At 41.9% G+C, this 19,197-nt stretch overlaps 1 protein-coding gene across 2 annotated transcripts in view; it reads left to right on the top strand.

Moving 5' to 3' along the window:
* The window catches only part of GABRB1 (gamma-aminobutyric acid type A receptor subunit beta1), a 448,531-nt gene that overhangs the window by 378,941 nt on the left and 50,393 nt on the right, over positions 1–19,197 (top strand). The window lies entirely within an intron of this gene.

The raw sequence follows: 19,197 nt of genomic DNA, 5'->3' as shown, positions 1-19,197 counted from the left end.
GATTCACTAAACAGCTGTGCGATCAATCTCCGATCCGATCCTCACATGCAAATGAGGGGAAACAGCATGAAAGTAGGAAGCCCTTGATTCACTAAACAGAAGAAGGAATACCGATTGGGCTTGCCGATCCGAAGTGAAGCGACTGCTGAGGACCAGTCATGACTCTCCTGCCCTTTAAAACCACGGTCTGGCAATGCGCTTTTGCAGAATATATATAAAAGAATTCTTCCTTTTTTATATATTCTGCAAAAAGCGTATTGCAAGCCCGTGGTTTTAACCTGCGCCGATGCCCCTGTGCGATGATGCTCCTCCACGCGCCAGTGCCCACCACTGTCGCCACCTCTTGCCCATCGCTGCCTCTAAGGCAGGAGGGATTCCCACTCCCTCCTGCCATATGTACCACTCCTGACTTTCCCCACCTCCCCCCAAAAAAACCAAAAAAACAAAGGGTAGGAGGGATGCCGACTCCCTCCTGCCACCCAAGGAATGCCCCCTCCCCATTCCTGGTCCCCTCCCCTTACCTGTAACAAAGCAGTTGGGGTGCTCAGTCCCTCCTGCTCCAATGCCTCCCGCAACGCTTCTAAGGCCTTAGGCCCTGCCCTGGTGCATCATGTGATGCATGGGGAGGGGCCTAAGGCCCTGATTGGCTCGGACACCTGGGCTTCCTCCTGCCGGTATTGTCTGGGGTTCGGTGCTGTCGGCAGAAGGGTATGGGATCCCTCCAGCCAGTTTGCAGCTGTTTGGGGGGAGATTGCGATCACAATCATGGCAGGAGAGATTAGGAATCTCTCCTGCCATGATTGTGCGGGGGGGGGGGGATTCTGTAACAGGTGTTGTTTTTGACAGATGCTGGTTACAGAATCCAGCTTTTAGGCAAAGGACTGGCCCCCTCCTTTGCCCAAAAGGTCTTGTTTTGGGCATTTGGGACTTGGGCGATATTTTGGTTGGGAATGTGTTTTATGGTTCAAACAATTTTTAGTAATGCAAACATCATCAAATATAACATAAGACACTTAATACAATAATGATGCATCAAATACAATAATATAATAAACACATATAAATAATGCCTTCAACCCCCTCCAACAAATCCCACTTAATCTATATTTTGGATGGTTTTTTTTTAGAATGGACATTTCCCTGCTGCTACTTTCAGCGTTTAGGGGCTTAGGCCAAAAAGGGACTTAGACATGTTTTTTTTATTATGCTCCTCCATGGATTTAAAGTATTCACTAGAGAAAACATATTTTTCTTCATATTCAGCAATGTACAATGTTGCTACTGAGGAGGCCAATGTCGCCGCAATTTCTTGGATCTGTTGGTAAAATTTCCCCTCATATCAGAAATACTTAATGTTTAATCACTAGCTATTTTCTGCAGTTTATCTCTTCTCTCCAGGGCCTCATAGATCACTCTTAAGGCCCCCTCTTGAGGAATCACAGTGTATAGAGATATTATATCTATAGTTACCAACAGAAAAGAATCAGGTACATTTGTAAGATCTTGTAACAATCTACTAAGACGAGAAGTATCTTTCAAATAAAATTTAACTTTCATAGCCTCTTGTTTCAAAAATGTATCCACAAACGTAGTAAGTGCCTCTAAAATTGAATTTCATGTACACAGGAGGACAAGCTCTTCACTTTCCTCTCAGGAGTAATTAGGCTCTCTCCACAGGAATATCCCTACACTCTCTCCTCTTTCTGTCTCTATCACTATCTCCATCTCCTCACTTCCACAAAGACATTTTTCCATGTGAACATCATCTCACCACTGCAGGAACATCCTGTCATCATTAATGACATTGTCCATAGTCGAATAGAGGATGGATGTTTTACGTAGAGTTATTTCCAAAGATGTGGAGATGTTTTATGACAAACAGTAACTCTGACTTTGGATGCACTTTTGCTGTACATTTCTTTCAGCCATTTTTGATACATGGGATATCGTTTGTATGTTTTGAGTTTTTTAATTATTATTATCACTGGTAATTATTGTGCATCTTCAATAGATCATCCAAAGTCAGACTTAGATTTTCTATCGAAAATGCCCCTCCATGTGTTTTCCCTGGCTGTCTTGGTGGACTTATTGAAGGGACTTCCATTATTGCATCTTCAATTTATCAGGACCTCCTCTTCAGTACCTGCTCCATGAAACTTCCTATGCCCGATGGCCAGATCCTGATGGTTGATATTGGCTCTGTGGCCTGTTTGCTTACCTTTGGCTGCTTGCTCACCGAACTGGTACATGTGTACTTGGATCCGTCCCAGCTCCTTTCTGTTACTGCTGGCCGACGGCGAACACCTGGGAGTTCCTGTGTTCGACACTAGGGGTCGCCAAAAGCGGTTAGCACTCTCCACCCCTTACAGATTGGAAAATGGGGTGACAATGGCCTGCTGAACGTATCATTGCTGCTTATGGACCTGCTACATGGGCCGAAGATGGCTCCTGGGGTTATCGGACCCCAATCTACCTGCTCAACTGCATACTTCACTTGCAGGCTGTTCTTGAACTTTTGCACTGCCATGTACCAGAATCACCTGTATCTAGATTAATTGCTGGCTGCGGAAGGTGGCGTCTGTGGCAAGTTCCACCTTTCTAACTACTGCCTTGACCTTGATGATGATGGTACCGTGCTCGAGGGAGATGTGAACCGCATCACCACACTGGCTCACGTTCCTCTCCGAACCTGGCGTGGCCTCCCTGCTGACTGGCTCTTTCACTCTTGGCTGCCTGCCTTGTCTGGTTCCTGTGATTCTATGATATTGTCAACTCTGCTGTTCATCACTCTACTGTAGCCCTGGCTATCACAGACCCCCACCCTTCCCGGAAGCTTTGACCCCCATGTCTATATTGCTGTTCTTGGTGTCCCAAGAGGGGTTAAACACCTTCTTATTGAAATATATATCATAGGACATATCTGGAATATCTCTCCCTCCAAGCTCATGCTGTGCACTTATGATGTCATTTTCATGATGTAAGAGGGGATTGAAGGGGCATATATTCTTTGTAAGTTTTTCTATTTTTGCTTTTGTAAAAGGAACTGCTGAAACAGTTAACATTTTGCCAAGGAAAAAAACCACAAGGCCTTTTCTTTTTGTGTTCTGAGCTCTGTGTCTCCATTGTGTTCTGTAGTTATTGTTTTGATAAGAAACATTTGTTACAAGAAATATTGATAGACCTTAAACAGGACAGTATTATATGCCATAATGGAAACTTCCCACTATTTCCCCCTCCCCTTATGTTTGCTACCTTTTTTCTAGTTGCTTTTAAACTAAACTAAACCATGGGTTTATATACCGCATCTTCTCCACAACGTGGAGCTCGGCACAGTTTACAGGAGTTGGGATAGAACGGAACTCCAATGGAATTATAGAAGTAAGTATAAAGAGAGGTTAGAGGGCTTAGTGTACCAGAGAGGGAAAGAAAAGTTACATTTTAGAGAATAGCCAAGTTTTCAGATGCTTACGGAATAGTTGAAGGGAGCTCAAGTTACTAAGTGGGGAGGTAAGATTATTCCAGAGCTCAGTGATTCTGAAGGGGAGGGAAGACCCTAGTTTAACAACATAGGATATGCCTTTTAAAGAGGGGAAGGATAATTTTAGTTTTTGGGCGGATCTGATGGAATTTGGATTTGAGGAATTCCAGGATAATGGAATAAAAGGAGGAAGGATGCCATGTAGGATCTTGAAGGTTAGGCAGGCACATTTAAAGTGGACCCTGGAGATTACAAGAAGCCAGTGAAGCTTGGACAGGAGTGGTAAGACATGGTCAAATTTACTTTTTGAGAAGATAAGCTTAGCCGTGGTACTCTGGATTAGTTGGAGTCTATGGAGGCTTTTCTTTGTTAGGCTTAAGCAGATAGAGTTGCAATAGTCCATTCTGGAAAGGATGGTAGATTGTACGAGGACGGCAAAGTGTTTTTGATGGAAGCAGGACCTCACTTTCCTCAGCATGTGAAGGCTAAAAAAGCATTTTTTTTATCAAGGAATTGAGGTGGTCATTGAAGGATAGTGAGGAATCAATGATGATGCCCAGAACTTTGCTTGAGAACTCCAACTGTAGTGAGGAGCCTGAGGACAATGGGATGGAGGTGGGTAGTTGGTCTAATTTAGGGCCGAGCCAAAGTAGTTTTGTTTTGGACTCGTTCAGTTTCATTTGTACAGTAAGGGCCCAAGAGTGGAGGTTCGTTATGCATGAGATTCGTTCGCTGCGAGATTAGTGAGGTTCGAGTCGGTCTCGAGGAGGACCAGGATGTCATTGACATAAGTGTAAAGTATTTCTAGAGGGGATAGGTGGAAGAGTTTCAGGGAGGACATATAAATGTTGAAAAGAATAGGAGATGGGGGGAACCTTGTGGGACTCCACATGTCGGTTTCCAAGGGGAGGATGAGGTGCCATTCTTGGTAATGGTGTAAGAACGAGAACGTAAGAAGTTCGAGAACCAGTCAAGGACTGTAGAGCTAATGCCTTTCTCGGAGAGTTGGAAGACTAGAATATCATGACGGACAATGTCGAAAGCTGCAGAAAGGTCGAATTGAAGGAGAACAGCGAATTTATTATGAGAATGAAGTTGTTGAACCTTAGAGATTAATGAGGCCAAAAAGGATTCAGTGCTGAAGTTGGGTCTAAAGCCATATTGATAGGGTAGGAGAATAGAGAATCTTTCCAGGTAGGATGAGAGTTGAGAGGATACGATAGACTCCAGCAATTTGGTTATGAGAGGAATATTTGCTATTGGGTGATAGTTGGATGGTGTGGAGGGATCCAGGTCAGCTTTTTTCAGCAGGGGGGTCAATGACGTATGTCCTATTTCTGGGGAGAAAAGGCCCAATAAAAGGGCAGAGTTTATAAGTTTGGTAAGAGATGAGATGGCCTGTGCGGGAATTTTCTCAAATAGGTAGGATGGGAATGGGTCCAAGGTACAGTTGCAAGATTTCAGTTTCAGGCAGAGTTTAAGGACCTGCGATTCGGATACTTGCTCAAAGGCAGTCCAGGATCTGTTGACTGGGATAGGGTTGGAGACATTTGGGGTAGGGTTGAGAATGGCGGATACCAGAGAGTTGTAGGAGACTGTAGGCGGGAAGGAGCTTCTTAAGGTGGTGACCTTTCCGTTGAAGAAGTTTGCTAGAACATTGACTGATGGAGAGGAGGGGAGCATGGAGGAGTCGTTTTTAGAAGTTAAGTAGCGCCAGGTGTTGAACAGCGCACTATTCTGGTTGTTTGATCTGGAGATCTTGTCACCGTAGAAGTTCTTCCTTGCTTTTTTGAGTATAGTATTGTAGAGCTTAATATTGACCCTCCAGGTCTGTTTATCTGTGGGGGATTTAGATTTTTTTCCAGATGCGTTCCAGAGATCAACATTTCTGTTTCAGTTCTCTGTGATATGGAAGGTACCAGGGGGCCTTGCAGGAGTAGGAGATGGTTTTAGTAGAAAGTGGGGCGAGGAAGTGGTAGGTGGACTCTGAGAGGGTAATCTAGTTGTGCCAGTTGGTTACTGAATCTACAGGCTTAGGCATGGAGGAGAATTGGTTGAGAAATTTGGTCCAGAACTGATCGCTTAAAATTTTTTTGCAAAAAGTAATAGAATTAGAGGTAAGGGGTGAAGTCCCAAGGTGCGATATGAAAATGGGGAGACAGAAAGCTCCTAAGAAGTGGTCGGACCAGGGGATGTGATCCCAGCGGGTGTCGTCGGTTGAAGTTTTGTAAGCAGTAAGATCGAGGAAACTGATGAAGTCTAGTGTGTGCCCTTTTTCATGGGTTGGAGAGGATGCCGGGGGGGGGGGGAAGCCTAGAGAGGTGAGGAAGTTATTAAATTTGGACGCATCTTTGCTAGTGGTGTCGTCAAGGTGGAGTTTGATATCCCCAATGTATCTTGTTACCATATATGTTTTTTCCTACAGTCATATGCTAATAAAACTGACCCATGTGAAATGCTATAAAAGGTGTATGCAGTACTCTAAATAAAGAAGAGAAAGAGATATCTTTTTGCCTATTTACATGTGTGTTTATGTGACAGCAGGACAGCAGAACGAGGCTAATACAAATTGGGACCTGGTCCTTTCACTTATGATCTGGTTTTAGTACCTAGGACAATGGAGAGATGGGTGACTTGTTCAGGGTCACAGGAAGGTGGGATTGATCCTGCAACTTCAGGGTGCTGAGGCAGCAGTTCTAACCCCTAGGCCATTCCTCCCTCCTCATCTTCATTTCTAGTCAGAAACAACCAAATATCCTGCCTTTTCTAAACTTCAGTTGCCCAGAAGGTTGCACAGAAGGGTGTCCTTTTACTGTGCCCCTTATCCAGTACACCTGCCCTAGTCCTGAGGAGTGTGTGGCACAGTAGTTAGAGCTACAGCCTCAGCACCCTGAGATTGAAGGTTCAAATCCCATGCTGCTCCTTGTGACCCTGGGCAAGTCGCTGGTTCATAGACAACCCCGCAAAAGACAAAGGCACGTGCCGACAACTGAGCGCAAGACGGAGGCGCACGCCGTAGAAAATTACAGTTTTTAGGGGCTCCGACGGAGGTTTTTGTTGGGGATCCCCCCCAGTTTACTTAATAGAGATTGCGCCGACGTTGTGGGGGGTTTGGGGGGGTTGTAACCCTCCACATTTTACTGTAAACTTAACTTTTTCCCTAAAAACTTTTCCCCCACAACGCGTCGCGATCTCTATTAAGTAAAGTGGGGGGTTCCCCCCACGCCCCCCCCCCCGTCAGAGCCCTAAAAACAGTAATTTTCTGCAGCACGCACCTCCGCACTGCGCTCAATTGTCTGCGCGCGCCTTTGTCCCGGCGCGCTTTTGACCTGACACCCAAGTCGCTTAATCCCTCATTGCCCCAGGTACATTAGATAGAGTGTGATCCCACCAGGACAGATAGGGAAAAATGGCTGAGTACTTGGATGTAAACCACCTAGAGACTATAAGTGGTAAGTAAATACTCAAAATAAATAAATACTTTTCTATTGGGTTCTATTGATGACATCTGTGAAGAATTTAGAAGTTTCCAAGATTTGTGAATTGTGTTTAAATTTAAAGTTAGTTTGGAATATCAGAGAAAGCAGTTATAGTTGATATCCTAAAATGTCCTAGATGTGAATATTCTCTCTGGAAAGAAAGCTGCTAGAATAAATAACAGCTCCATTCCTGAGTGAGAGAGAAACCTTAGGGACCTTTCTGAAATAATAACAGATGTGGAGAACAGCTAAACCCAGACAGATAGTGAAACTGTGAAATTTGTTTCATTTCAAAGCGAATGAGAAACACGACAGGAGTGAAAGCTCGAATTAAACTCTGAGAGCAATATTAGTAAGCAAAGTTCCTTGACAATGAATGAATGAATGAGAAAAGTGGAATGAAGTGCTAGCTGGAATACAGATAAAACAGGAATAGGATTATGCATTTCTTGCATTTTGGTTTTTATTAGATAGTTTCCGTGTGCCATAGAAGGTTTCCCGGGAATGAGGCAATTTACATTCAATGTCACAGAAAAGACAACATGTGAGAATAAATAATCTTCTATTTTATTTGATACATAGGGACTAGGCAATTCTTTGTTGGAGAAATCTAATCAGAGGATGACCCAGTAGCATTTTCACCTATTCAAAGGAAGCATTTCAGAGCATGTTGGGTTTTTATGCATCACAGCTTCAGAGTTATAAAAATGGTATAGACACCTTTTTCTCCTTTTGAAAAAATGATGCTGACTCTAAAATACCAAAAAAAAAAATACACAAACATAATATGTTATTGATTGATTGGCAAACCTTTTTGAGTTAATATTCAGTAGACGTGGTCAGCATTTTTTAAACACTTACCGCCGCAGCTGAATTAAATCTGGATATTTAATGCCAACATCTGGAGTGTGACCAGCATTGAATATCTGTATTTACCACTGATCATGGGAGCTATGGAAACAGTATTAAATCTGATATCTGGATGGCTGCCCTGATAAAGTTAGTTCCAGGCCAGCTCTGTCCATGCACTATCCAGGTAGTACTGAAACAATCTGTACGTACCCAGTGTCTAGAGACAAACAAAACCTCCAACATTTTTCATAATAACCCAAATTAAGATGTACCATTACTATTATTGACAGGTATTACTTGCAAGAGACTGTAAAAACTGGAATATCCCTTTTTTATAAATCAGGTCATTCAGGAAGTAACTATTTAAGTTCCATTTCAGCAAAAAGATGTTTTGCAAAGAAGAGAAAATTGCAATTATATTTTTGCAACAAAATAAGACATACACCCCCCTCCCCTTTTTACAAAACCGTAGTGTGGTTTTTAGTGCCAGCCATGGCAGAAACGTCTTGGATGCTCATAGAATTCCTATGAGCTTTGGAGCTGTTACCACGGCTGCCGGCACTAAAAAACATGCTACGGTTTTGTAAAAAGGGGGGAGGGGGACAGTGCACAGCGTTTGCTAAGGGTGTTTCCTAATAAAGGTTGGACTAATGTATTTTCAAAAGTCATTCTAAATGTTTAAACAATTGCAAAGTATTTTGAAACTATGTAAGAGGTCCTGATTTTTTTTCAGACACCATATATATTCTGTGGTATTATCCAGATAGTATCACTAATACCTAATCCATTTATCTGGATAATAGCGGTAGTTTTCTGGATGAATGGCATTGAATATCAACAGGATAATAGACCATCAATCCACCTGTTAGTACTTGGCAATTTATAAAGAAATGAAACAGTCATAAGAATATAAGAGTTGCCATGCTGGGACAGATTGAAGGTCCATCGAGCCCAGCATCCTGTTTCCATCAATGGTCAACCCAGGTCACAAGTATCTGGCAAGATCCCAAGGAATAAATTAGATTTTATGCTGTTTATCCAAGGAATAAGCAGTGGATTTCTCCAAGCCATCTCAATAATGGCTTATGGACTTTTCTTTTAGGAAAATATCCCAATCTTTTTCAACCCCTGCTAAGCTAACTGCTTTCACCACATTCTCTGGCAACAAATTCCAGAGTTTAACTGCACGTTGAATGAAGAAATATTTTCTCCAGTTTGTTTTAAATCTACTACTCTGTCAAAAATTACAAAGACTAAGGGACACTCGATAAAGTTATTGGGAAATACATTTAAAACCAATAGGAGGAAAAAAAATTTCACTCACAGAATAGTTAAGTTCTGGAATGTTGTGGTAAGAGTGGATAGCGTAACTGGTTTTAAGAAAGGTTTGGACAATTTCATGGAGGAAAAGTCCATAGTCTGTTATTGAGAAAGACATAGGGGAGCCACTGCTTGCCCTGGATCGGTTGCATGGAATATTGCTTTTCCTTGGGTTTGGCCAGGTACTAGTGACCTGGATTGGCCACCGTGAGAACAGGCTACTGGGCTTGATGGACCATTGGTCTGACCAAGTAAGGCTATTCTTATGTTCTTATCATATCTTCCCAGAGCAATCTCTTCTCCAAGCTGAAGAGCCCTAGACGCTTTAGCCTTTCCTCATTCCTTTTATTATTGTTGTCGCCCTTCTCAAAACTTTTCTAATTTCACTATTTGGGCATTTAAAAAATGAAAGATATCCATAAGACAGCATAAACTGGCATTTGGACATCCTAATCACTATATATTATAAGGGGGTTATGGTGAGATGTACTTCTGGCACACTTTATGTGAAGTTCACAGCAGTGCCCAACTGCTCTATTGGGATGTCTATGTGCACCAGTAGAAACAGTAAAAAATGAAGGCAAATAAAGATTGGTTCATAGACAAAGGCGCGCCGACAACCCGGCGCAGACAACTGAGCGCAAGGTGGAAGTGCGCCGAAGAAAAATAGTATTTTAAGGGGCTCCGACGGGGGTGTTGGTGGGGAACCCCCCCCCCCACTTTACTTAATAGAGATCGCGCCAGCGTTATGGGGGGTTTGGGGGTTGTAACCCCTCTCATTTACTGGAAACTTAACTTTTTCCCTCTTTTTTAGGGAAAAAGTTAAGTTTTCAGTATAATGTGGGGGGCCCTTTAAAATACTGTTTTTCTTCGGCGCACTTCTGCCTTGCACTCAGCTGTCTGCGCTGGGTTGTCGGCGCGCCTTTGTCATTGCGCACTTTTGACCTGTCACCATAAAGATCATATGGCCTATCTAGTCTGCTTATCCATGCCATTGACTATCCCTTCCTCTTCCTTAGCGATCCAATGTACTTATCCCAAGCTTCTTTGAATTCAGATACAGTTTTCGCCTCCACCACTTCCACCGGGAGGCTATTCCACACATTCACTACCCTTTCCATTAAAAAAGATTTTTTGAGGTTACTTAAGCTATCTCCTTTCACCTTCGTCTATATTAAAAACATTTCCATTAATTTACTTGCCTCAGAAGTTAGACTGTATTTTCCTAACTCTTCCTTACTTCCACTTTTGTGGAACACCTGTATTGATGATCCCCAAAGCTTAACTATGTATAATCCTGGTCCAACTCTCAAACTCCATGGGTACTGGCTAAATTCTTTGGGATGGTCACCCTGGACCAGGATGTACAAAAGGGAACTTGGATAGTGCCTTCTTGTCACGTTAGCATTTAAAGCAGTGGGCACTGGAGGTAAGTGACTTGCCCAGGGGCACAAGGAACAGCACCAGGATTTGATCTCACAACCTCTGGGTGCAGAGGAAGGAGCTCAACCAGCAAGCCACAGAATTTAGGTTGTCAAGCTGGGTAAGTCTGGGGCTAGGCTAAATCCCAAAGGCCATAGGATTTAAGACACCACCTGTTTGGTTATAGCAATGTCCCAAAGGGGACAAAATGCACTCTTACTCTAAAGAATTACTTTTAAACTAGAACTTTACTAACAAACTTGAAATTTCCAACACAAACTTGATTGAACAAATAAAAAATTAAGGGAAATATTCAAAATAATTGGGTGGTTGGGATGCATCAGAGTAGTCAGTTGCTAGCACTCCTGTTCTGGGTATATCAGCAATAGGAATGAGATGTATCTTATCAGCCTGGCTCGCCTTATTGTGAAAAATAGCTCTTAGAGCACATGGACCAAAAAGTGTTAAAAGGTTTGGGACAATTTCCCTATGAGGAAAGGCTAAAGTGGATAAGGCTCTTCAGCTTGGAGAAGAAATGGCTCAGGGGTGATATGATAGAGGTCTATAAAATACTGAGTAGAGTGGAAAGGGTAGATATGAAATGCTTGTTCACTCTTTCCAAAAATATTAGGACTGGGGGGGGGGGCATGCAATGAAGCTACTAAGTAGTAGATTTAAAACAAACCAGAGAAAATATTTCTTCACACAACATGTAATTAAACTCTGGATTTTGTTGCCAGAGAATATGGTGAAATCAATTAGCTCAGCAGAGTTTTGAAAAGGCTTGGATAAACTCCTAAAAGAGAAGTTCATAAGCTATTATTGAGATGGCTTGGGGAAATCCATTGCTTATTCCTAGGATAAGCAGCATAGAATCTGTTTTGCTACTTAGGATCTAGCTAGGTACTTGGAACCTCGGTTGGCCACTGTTGGAAACAGGATACTGGACTTGATGGACCTTCAGTCTGCCCCAGTATGGCAGTATGTTTTTATGGTTCTTCTAAGCTGAGTCCTTAGTATCTTCTGTTTCTGAATTTTCTTCATCCAAGACCTCTTCCTCTTCTCTATCACTTCAGCACTTAGCTGTATTTATGTCTTGCTAGTTTTGAGATAGCAGCACTCCCTGGGTGCCATATCCTAGCCAGCTACTATATCTGGCAAACTGCCTTCCAAGCTATGTCTGAGCCTAGCCTTGGGCTGCTGCAGCCTCTGCTCTTTTCATGGACTCTTAAATACCGAGCCTCCAAAAGCAATGAACAATACACTCCTGACCAGTGGTGATCAATACTGACTTGGGAGCTTCAAATTGTTTTGGAGTTGGTGTCACAAATTAAGCAGTAAAAAAAACAGATATTGCCAAAGCAGTGAGTGATCGAAAGGCAAAGGTAAAGTCCCTGAAAATGAGTTAGTCAGAATGAGAACCATGTTGAAGAACAAATAAATTCAGTGGCTTATTGCCAGATGAAGATTAAGTGGCTCAAAACAGAGAACAGCAAAATCCAGAATAAGCAGACGGATTTGGAAAATCATCAGCGTAGAAATAATGTGCAATTTCTGGTTCTCTCTGAACATGAAACTAAGTATGCTTTTCAAATAATGAAGGACCCCTTCTATCTTGTTGTTCCAGATTGTAAATAAAGAGGTTAGATTACAGAGAACATACAGATCCACAGGAAGGCTACATTCTCAAACCAGTACTAAATGTACTATAATTGTTTGCTTCCATAGCTATATTGATAGTCTGAAATAAAACCCCTCTTTTCTTTAGAGAGCCAGAAATTAATATTTTTGAGGATATCTCCCAATTGCAGAAATGACTGATGAGAGAGAATGGAATCAAGTATAGATGGGGCTTCCCCTTCACCCTAGTTATGCAAGCTAAGGAAGAAATAGAGCAGGCAGCTAATTGGGATCTGCTTCGGACCCTTCACATGAACAATCTTCCCCTCGAGAACCAGAATGGAGAATGGTGACCCTCATCTGTCAGAAAGTCTCCCATGGTTGCAAGAAGGTTTATATGTCCTTACCCAAGCCAGAAACTCAGGAAATGGATCTTGAAGTATGATTAAGCGATTAATCAAATTTTAAATAAATCTTGAATCTTGATGTGAGGCTTTACACTTTGACACTAGACTACCTGCTGAAAGGATTTTCTGTTGCAAAGGGCTGGAGAATTACATTGTCCTTTGCTTTTTTATGAAGGGGGGGAGGTTGTTTGTTTGTTTTTCTTTTTTTCCCCCTCTGGTGAACTGTTGAGACAAAAAACCAAAAAACTGGAGCCAAATCCTCATGGAGAAACATTTTTTTAAAAAAAACAAAACAATAAGTAAGGATTTGCCTAAAATATCCAACCATGAATAAGTTCCTTAATCTCCATTAATGAGTATTGTGTCACAGAAGTTTCAGTAGGAGATGCTTTGGCCTCCAGTGACCACAACATGGTGTGGTTTCACCTCAGGAAGGGTGTTACTAGGTCAAATACATCGACAAAGGTTCTAAATTTTAAGGTAACTAACTTCCAGAGCATGGGAGATTTTGTCTATGAGGCACTGCAAAATCAGGGCATGACGGACAGTGTGGAGGCACTATGGTCAACCCTGAAATCCACCCTGCAAGAAGCAACCAAACTCTACATAAAAACCGTGAGTAAACGACGGAGAAATAATAGACCCCAATTGTTCTCCACGGAGATCTCTGAACTAGTAAAGCAAAAGAAAAAAGCATTTCTATCCTACAAACAATCACAACAACCGGAAGCCAAAGAAACCTATCTGGTAAAATCCAGAACTGTTAAAACAGCAGTCAGGGATGCCAAACTCCGGATGGAAGAAATATAGCTATAACTTTGTCTTGAATCCCTGGAGGGTGTTTTCCCCTATAACAGCCTCAGGAAGAGCATTCCAGTTTTTTACCACTCTCTGGGTGAAGAAGAACTTCCATACGTTTGTACGGAATCTAATCCCTTTTAACTTTAGAGAGTGCCCTCTTGTTTTCTCCACCTTGGAGAGGGTGAACAACCTGTCTTTATCTACTAAGTCTATTCCCTTCATTATCTTGATTGTTTCAATCATGTCCCCTCTCAGTCTTCTCTTTTCAAGGGAGAAGAGGCCCAGTTTCTCTAATCTCTCACTGTACGGCATCTTCTCCAGCCCCTTAACCATTTTAGTCGCTCTTCTCTGAACCCTTTCAAGTAGTACTGTGTCCTTCATGTACGGCTGCTGGACACAGTATTCCAGATAAGGGCACACCATGGCCTGGTACAGCAGCATTCTTCCCTATCTGTCCTGGTAGGCTCACACTCTATCTAAATGTACCTGGGGCAATGAGGGAATTAAGTGACTTGCCCAGAGTCACAAGGAGCAGTGTGGGTTTGAACCTACAACCTCAGGGTGCTGAGGCTGTAGCTCTAACCACTACACCATACACTCCCCAATGTCCAAAATAATTTAAAAAAAAAAAAAAAATTGTAGATGTCTAATCAATCTAAGTTTCCAAAAAACCCTTTTGGTAATATTCACAATCTGTTCATGACCTATCCTTTATTTTTTTTTAATAATCAATCCCAACACTTTAATTTCATCTAACCAAGGGTTGATCACACTCCTTATTTCCACTCAGCCCCAAGCTGTTCCAGGCGAATGTTACTCAAACTCAGACATAAGGCCTTAGGTACATTAAATTTTAATCTATGCCATTCTAGCCATTCCTAGAGCCAATATTCGGTGGCACTGCCCAGCTAAATACCACTAGATATCAGTAGCCAGCCCACTAAACACAATTTAAGCAGGCAAGAGCCTTTCTTTGTACACCATCACTATGGAGCAATGGCTGAGACTCCCTCTTCCATAGGCTGTAAATGGGTTTCCACAGTATTCCTGCCAGACCTTCAAAACAGAAGTATTGCTGAGAAACTGAACCTAGGCCATCTGCATGGTAGTAGTGCACAGCCCTATTACTGAGTCTGTGTAAATGGCTACCACATGGTAAAACACATGCTAGCTGCTTAATGCAGCTTAGTAAAAGGTTCCTTCAATTGTTTTACCTGTCAGTGTTCTTGTTGGAATGCATTAATAATGCAGGAACTAGAAGAATATATACAACCTTATAGCCAACCAGGGGACCCGACACAGTCCGTGTTTCGGATAACACGCCTTCCTCAGGGGTCCAAACGCAAATATTGAATGAATATGGTCAAGCGAATCCTGTTACGCATTTTTTCTATTAATAAACAACGCCTGCATTTTGTACATCATCTGCAGTTTGTTTGTTGTTTTCTGCTTGCTGCTTGTTCCACTGCAGACCACGTTGGATTTTCCTCTTTTTTTTTGGAACTAGAAGAATATAAATACACACCACCTGACATTCGGTGTTATTTAACCAACCAACAACAGCTCCTGGCCAGTAAAATAGCATTTGGCCAGTTAACTGCTAATATTTAGCAGGAGATAACAGGCTATCTCCTGCTGAATCTTAGTGGTTAGCACCTTAAACTTGGCTGGCTAAATTGTGATAGCCATCAATTTTAAGCCCTGCCCAACCAAGTTTAGCGGCCAAATCGAGTCATACAAAAAATAGGTCTATCTTTGGCCACTATAACTTAGCCAGCCAGCACTTAAAATTGACATAGATGGCTAAGTTTGAGCCGGCAAAAGGTGGATCGGATATTCAATGCCAGTCATCGGATATGGCCCAGCATTGATATCACAGTCACATAAAAAGCCTAAGAATAGTTCACACTCAGACCTCAGTGGTGCAGCCAGTATGAACATTTGATTTTTTTTCACATTCGGCATGTCAGCACCAACATCGTCATTGGTCTCATTTAATAAATATATTTTAAATGTAATTTAACTATGATTGTCTTAGAATAATTCAAGGTAGAAAAAAATACTTTTAGAGTTAACTTATACTCATCTAATCCTATGAGCGGCTTAGCATTTAGCTTGCCTTACTCAACAGTGTGGCTTAATAAAAAGGGGAGGGGGGGTTAAAATGTTAAAACAATTGCAAAGTATTTTTAAACTATGTAAGGGGTCCCGTTTATTCCTGATACTGTGTCGAAGAAAAATATATAAGAAAAAAATATGTATTGCAGCGCTTCATGCTGCTTCATCAGAATCCTAAGCACATGTCAGACAGTGACTGTGTCTTACTGAGCTATTGATATCTTGAAGATTTCTGTCCTTTAACCAGGAAGCCCAGCATGGGTCTTTTGTGCAAGAAACAGCTGCAGAAATGCCTGATGCTGGCAGGGACTCTATTCAAAAGCAAAAGCATTCTGAAGGCAATATTCTCTCACCTTATGGCCCATAAGTGAATATGTAGGTAGGATAGGAAACATTAAAACATTTTATTTAGGAAAATCACCTGCTATTATTATTATTGTTGTTGTTTTTGAGTCAAATGGAGACCTTGGAGGATAATAGCTTTCCAGTGCTGAAGCAAGTAATAGAATAAGGAAAACAAAATACAACATGAATGACCTGGTTTGAGCTGGCACCGTCTAACTAGATCTTTATTCACTGTGAACATACTCAGGAACTTTGGCAAACATTTGCACATTAATCCTCTTTATGCAGTTAAGTGGTAAATTACAGTTTTTTTATACTAGACCTCCTTTTCTATCCCAAGACCCGAGTTCCTAGCGATGGCTGCAAGCCATTGTTATACTAAACTGGCTAGCATGAAGAGTCCTTTTAGCACTAGACTTTGTGAGATTTGATGATGCTGAATTCACACATGAAATGAAATGTTCAAGGAAATGTGAAGAGTAAACGAAAACAAAATGAAATGAGCCAGGTCCCAGGAGCAGTGTCAGAGACAAGTTCTGCTGCAGGCCTGCAGCGCCCTCTAGAGTTCTCGTTCGCTTCCTACGACAACCTAAAGATGAGACAGAAATCTTAGATTTTGCAAATATAGCTACGTATACAGTATTTTCTTTCAAAATGGACTCTTTTTTCCATTTTCTAAACATTTCTTCAAGTGCAAGCCGTTTGATGCTACCACTGCATGTTAGAAGGTACACATTTGCATATGCATTTTCACAAAGGTTCACACAAAATAGGTGAAGTAGGTGAGATAGGCGTAGGTGATTAAAATTTGAAGTCAGGATGCGGACCTGAGAGGGGGGCGCTAGCGAGCCCGATGGATTAGGTCGCAAGCAGCACACGCTCCGGCGATACAATCAAACATAAAATCATAACGGCATCTATATATGCCCGATTCTACTGAAACTTAGCTGATTCTGCAGGGGAAAATCGCGCGGATCCATGGCGACGAGTAAGCCTTCCAAACGCAAAAGCGCCGAACCAGCCTCCCCGAGTAAAGCCCCTGTTGCTAAGACCGACGACGCGGCTACGGCCGCCATCTTGGACGAGCTGCGTTCCATACGGGAACTCCTCGTGGACACTAAACAGGATATAAACGAATTGCGCTCTGACTTTGCTTCGCTAAAAGAGGACTTTGCCACCACTAAAGAAAAAGTTTTGGATTTGGAAACCAGGATTGTGGGAGCGGAATCGACCATCAAGCATCTTAAAAAGGAAACAGCGCGAATACCCGCGCTTGAAAAAGCATTGGAAGCCGCTGACAACCGCGCGCGCCAGAATTGTTTCCGTCTCCTGGGATTGCCGGAAGGTCGGGAGGCCTGCGACCTCAAAGATTTCCTGGCTGTGCTCTTGCCTCAATTATTAAAAATGAACGACGAAGTCAAGCTGGACTTTGACTATGCAACTAGGCTGCCACAGCCTAATGTTATTCATAAAAAATACCCCAGACCTATCCTTGTGTCCCTTCTAAAGCATCATCAAGTTCTTCAAATCATGCAGCATGCAAAATTACATGCTCCTCTCACCTTTGAAGGAAACAAGATCCTCCTCCTGCCTGATCTGGCTAAAGAAACTGCTAAAAGAAGAAAGCTGCTCCTTTCATACCGCCCTCAGCTTAAATCCATTGGAGCCAAATTTGGGATGTTTTACCCTGCTCGTCTCCGTGTGACCTACAATAACGTGACTAAAGATTTTCATTCACCTGCAGTGTTGGCTGACTTCATTGAATCTGTGAATCCGACCCTGATTGATAAAACATGATAACTTATAGTATTAATATCTCTATCAGTTGGTATTATACAAATGATGCTCTGTATCATTAGCTGTCTTTCTGCCGGGAGTGTTGTTGTTCTTTTGCACTATCTCCTTCAGCTCACTGACCCACAGTATGTTTAATATTGTTCTAATGTTTTTTTATATTGCAGCAGTGCCTTATGAGATTTCCTTTGCAGGTTTTCTGTGTTTGCTGATATACATTCAGAGGTTGAAATTATATCTCAATGCTTCATATAGCTATTGTACTAATCCAATGATGTATTGCTATATTATGGTCATATGTCTTTAACCTGTTTTTCCCTGAACGTGAAGGGCTTCAACAATCCGATTAAACGTCACAAAATTCTACGATACACTGAAAATTACCACCCAGATATAGTTTTTTACCAGGAGACCCACCTGTCAGCACTGGAAGCCTCTAAAATTGCGCCAAAATGGGCTCATGCACCTTTATTTTCACCTGCCTTGGGCCGCAAAAATGGTGTTATTACCCTGGTCAAGAAAAGACCGGACCTTCAAATAATCTCGTCGATTCATGATACAGAGGGCAGATGGATACAAGTCAAAATACTGATGGGCAGTTCTTGCTTATATCTTTATAACATCTATGCGCCTAACCAGGATTATCCCGAATTTTTTGAGTCGTTAGCCTCTGAAGTTGCCTCCTATTCAGATGGCCCCTGTGTGCTAGGTGGGGACTTTAACCTCATTCTGAACCCAGACAAAGACAGGAAGTCATTGGTGCCATACAAAAAATCCAGGGCATGGTATTGTCTTCAAGATTTAATCTTTCAACTGAAGCTATTAGACCCTTGGCGTTTGTCACATAAAGAAGATTCTAACTTTACCTTTTTCTCTGCACCCCACGCCTCTTACTCAAGGATAGATTTCTTCTTAATTAGCTACTCATTGGTGAAGAAATTGAACACCTCAGACATCTTGACATTGGCGGTATCAGATCATTCAGCTATTACAATGTCTTTCCATGACCTTCTCCAACCTATGACACAGAAAATGTGGCAGTTCAACTCCACTTTATTGTCTGACCAGCTGTTTATAGAGCACATTAATCATCACATTAAAGAATTTTTCGAGCTGAATCCTGTGTGCGATACCTCGTGGCAAATAACCTGGGACGCATTCAAGTCCTATATAAGAGGACAGATCATTGCTTATGCATCAAAAAAGAAGAGAGATGACAGACAATGTTTGAAGGATCTTGAACAGAATATATCTGTTTTGGAACAAGCGCACTTCGTGGATCTAACAAACCCTGCTATAATCGAACAGCTTGGCAAACTTAGATACAAATACAATCTTCAACTCAGTACAATTGCTTCTGCGGAAGTATTTCTTCAAGCGGCCTCTTACTATGCCACTAATAATAAAGCTGGACATAGACTAGCTAATTACTTGAAGATTATAACAGAAAAAACTCAAATTCCTGCTATATGCACAGATACTGATGATACGTTGACAAACAGTACTGATATATGCAACCATTTCCAAAATTACTACAAGTTACTATACTCCACTGAAATGC

The sequence above is a fragment of the Geotrypetes seraphini genome, chromosome 1 (genome assembly GCF_902459505.1).
Source record: "Geotrypetes seraphini chromosome 1, aGeoSer1.1, whole genome shotgun sequence".
NCBI classification, from domain to species: domain Eukaryota; kingdom Metazoa; phylum Chordata; class Amphibia; order Gymnophiona; family Dermophiidae; genus Geotrypetes; species Geotrypetes seraphini.
Note: the sequence above shows the minus strand (reverse complement) of the source record. Positions and strands in the feature narration are given on the sequence as shown.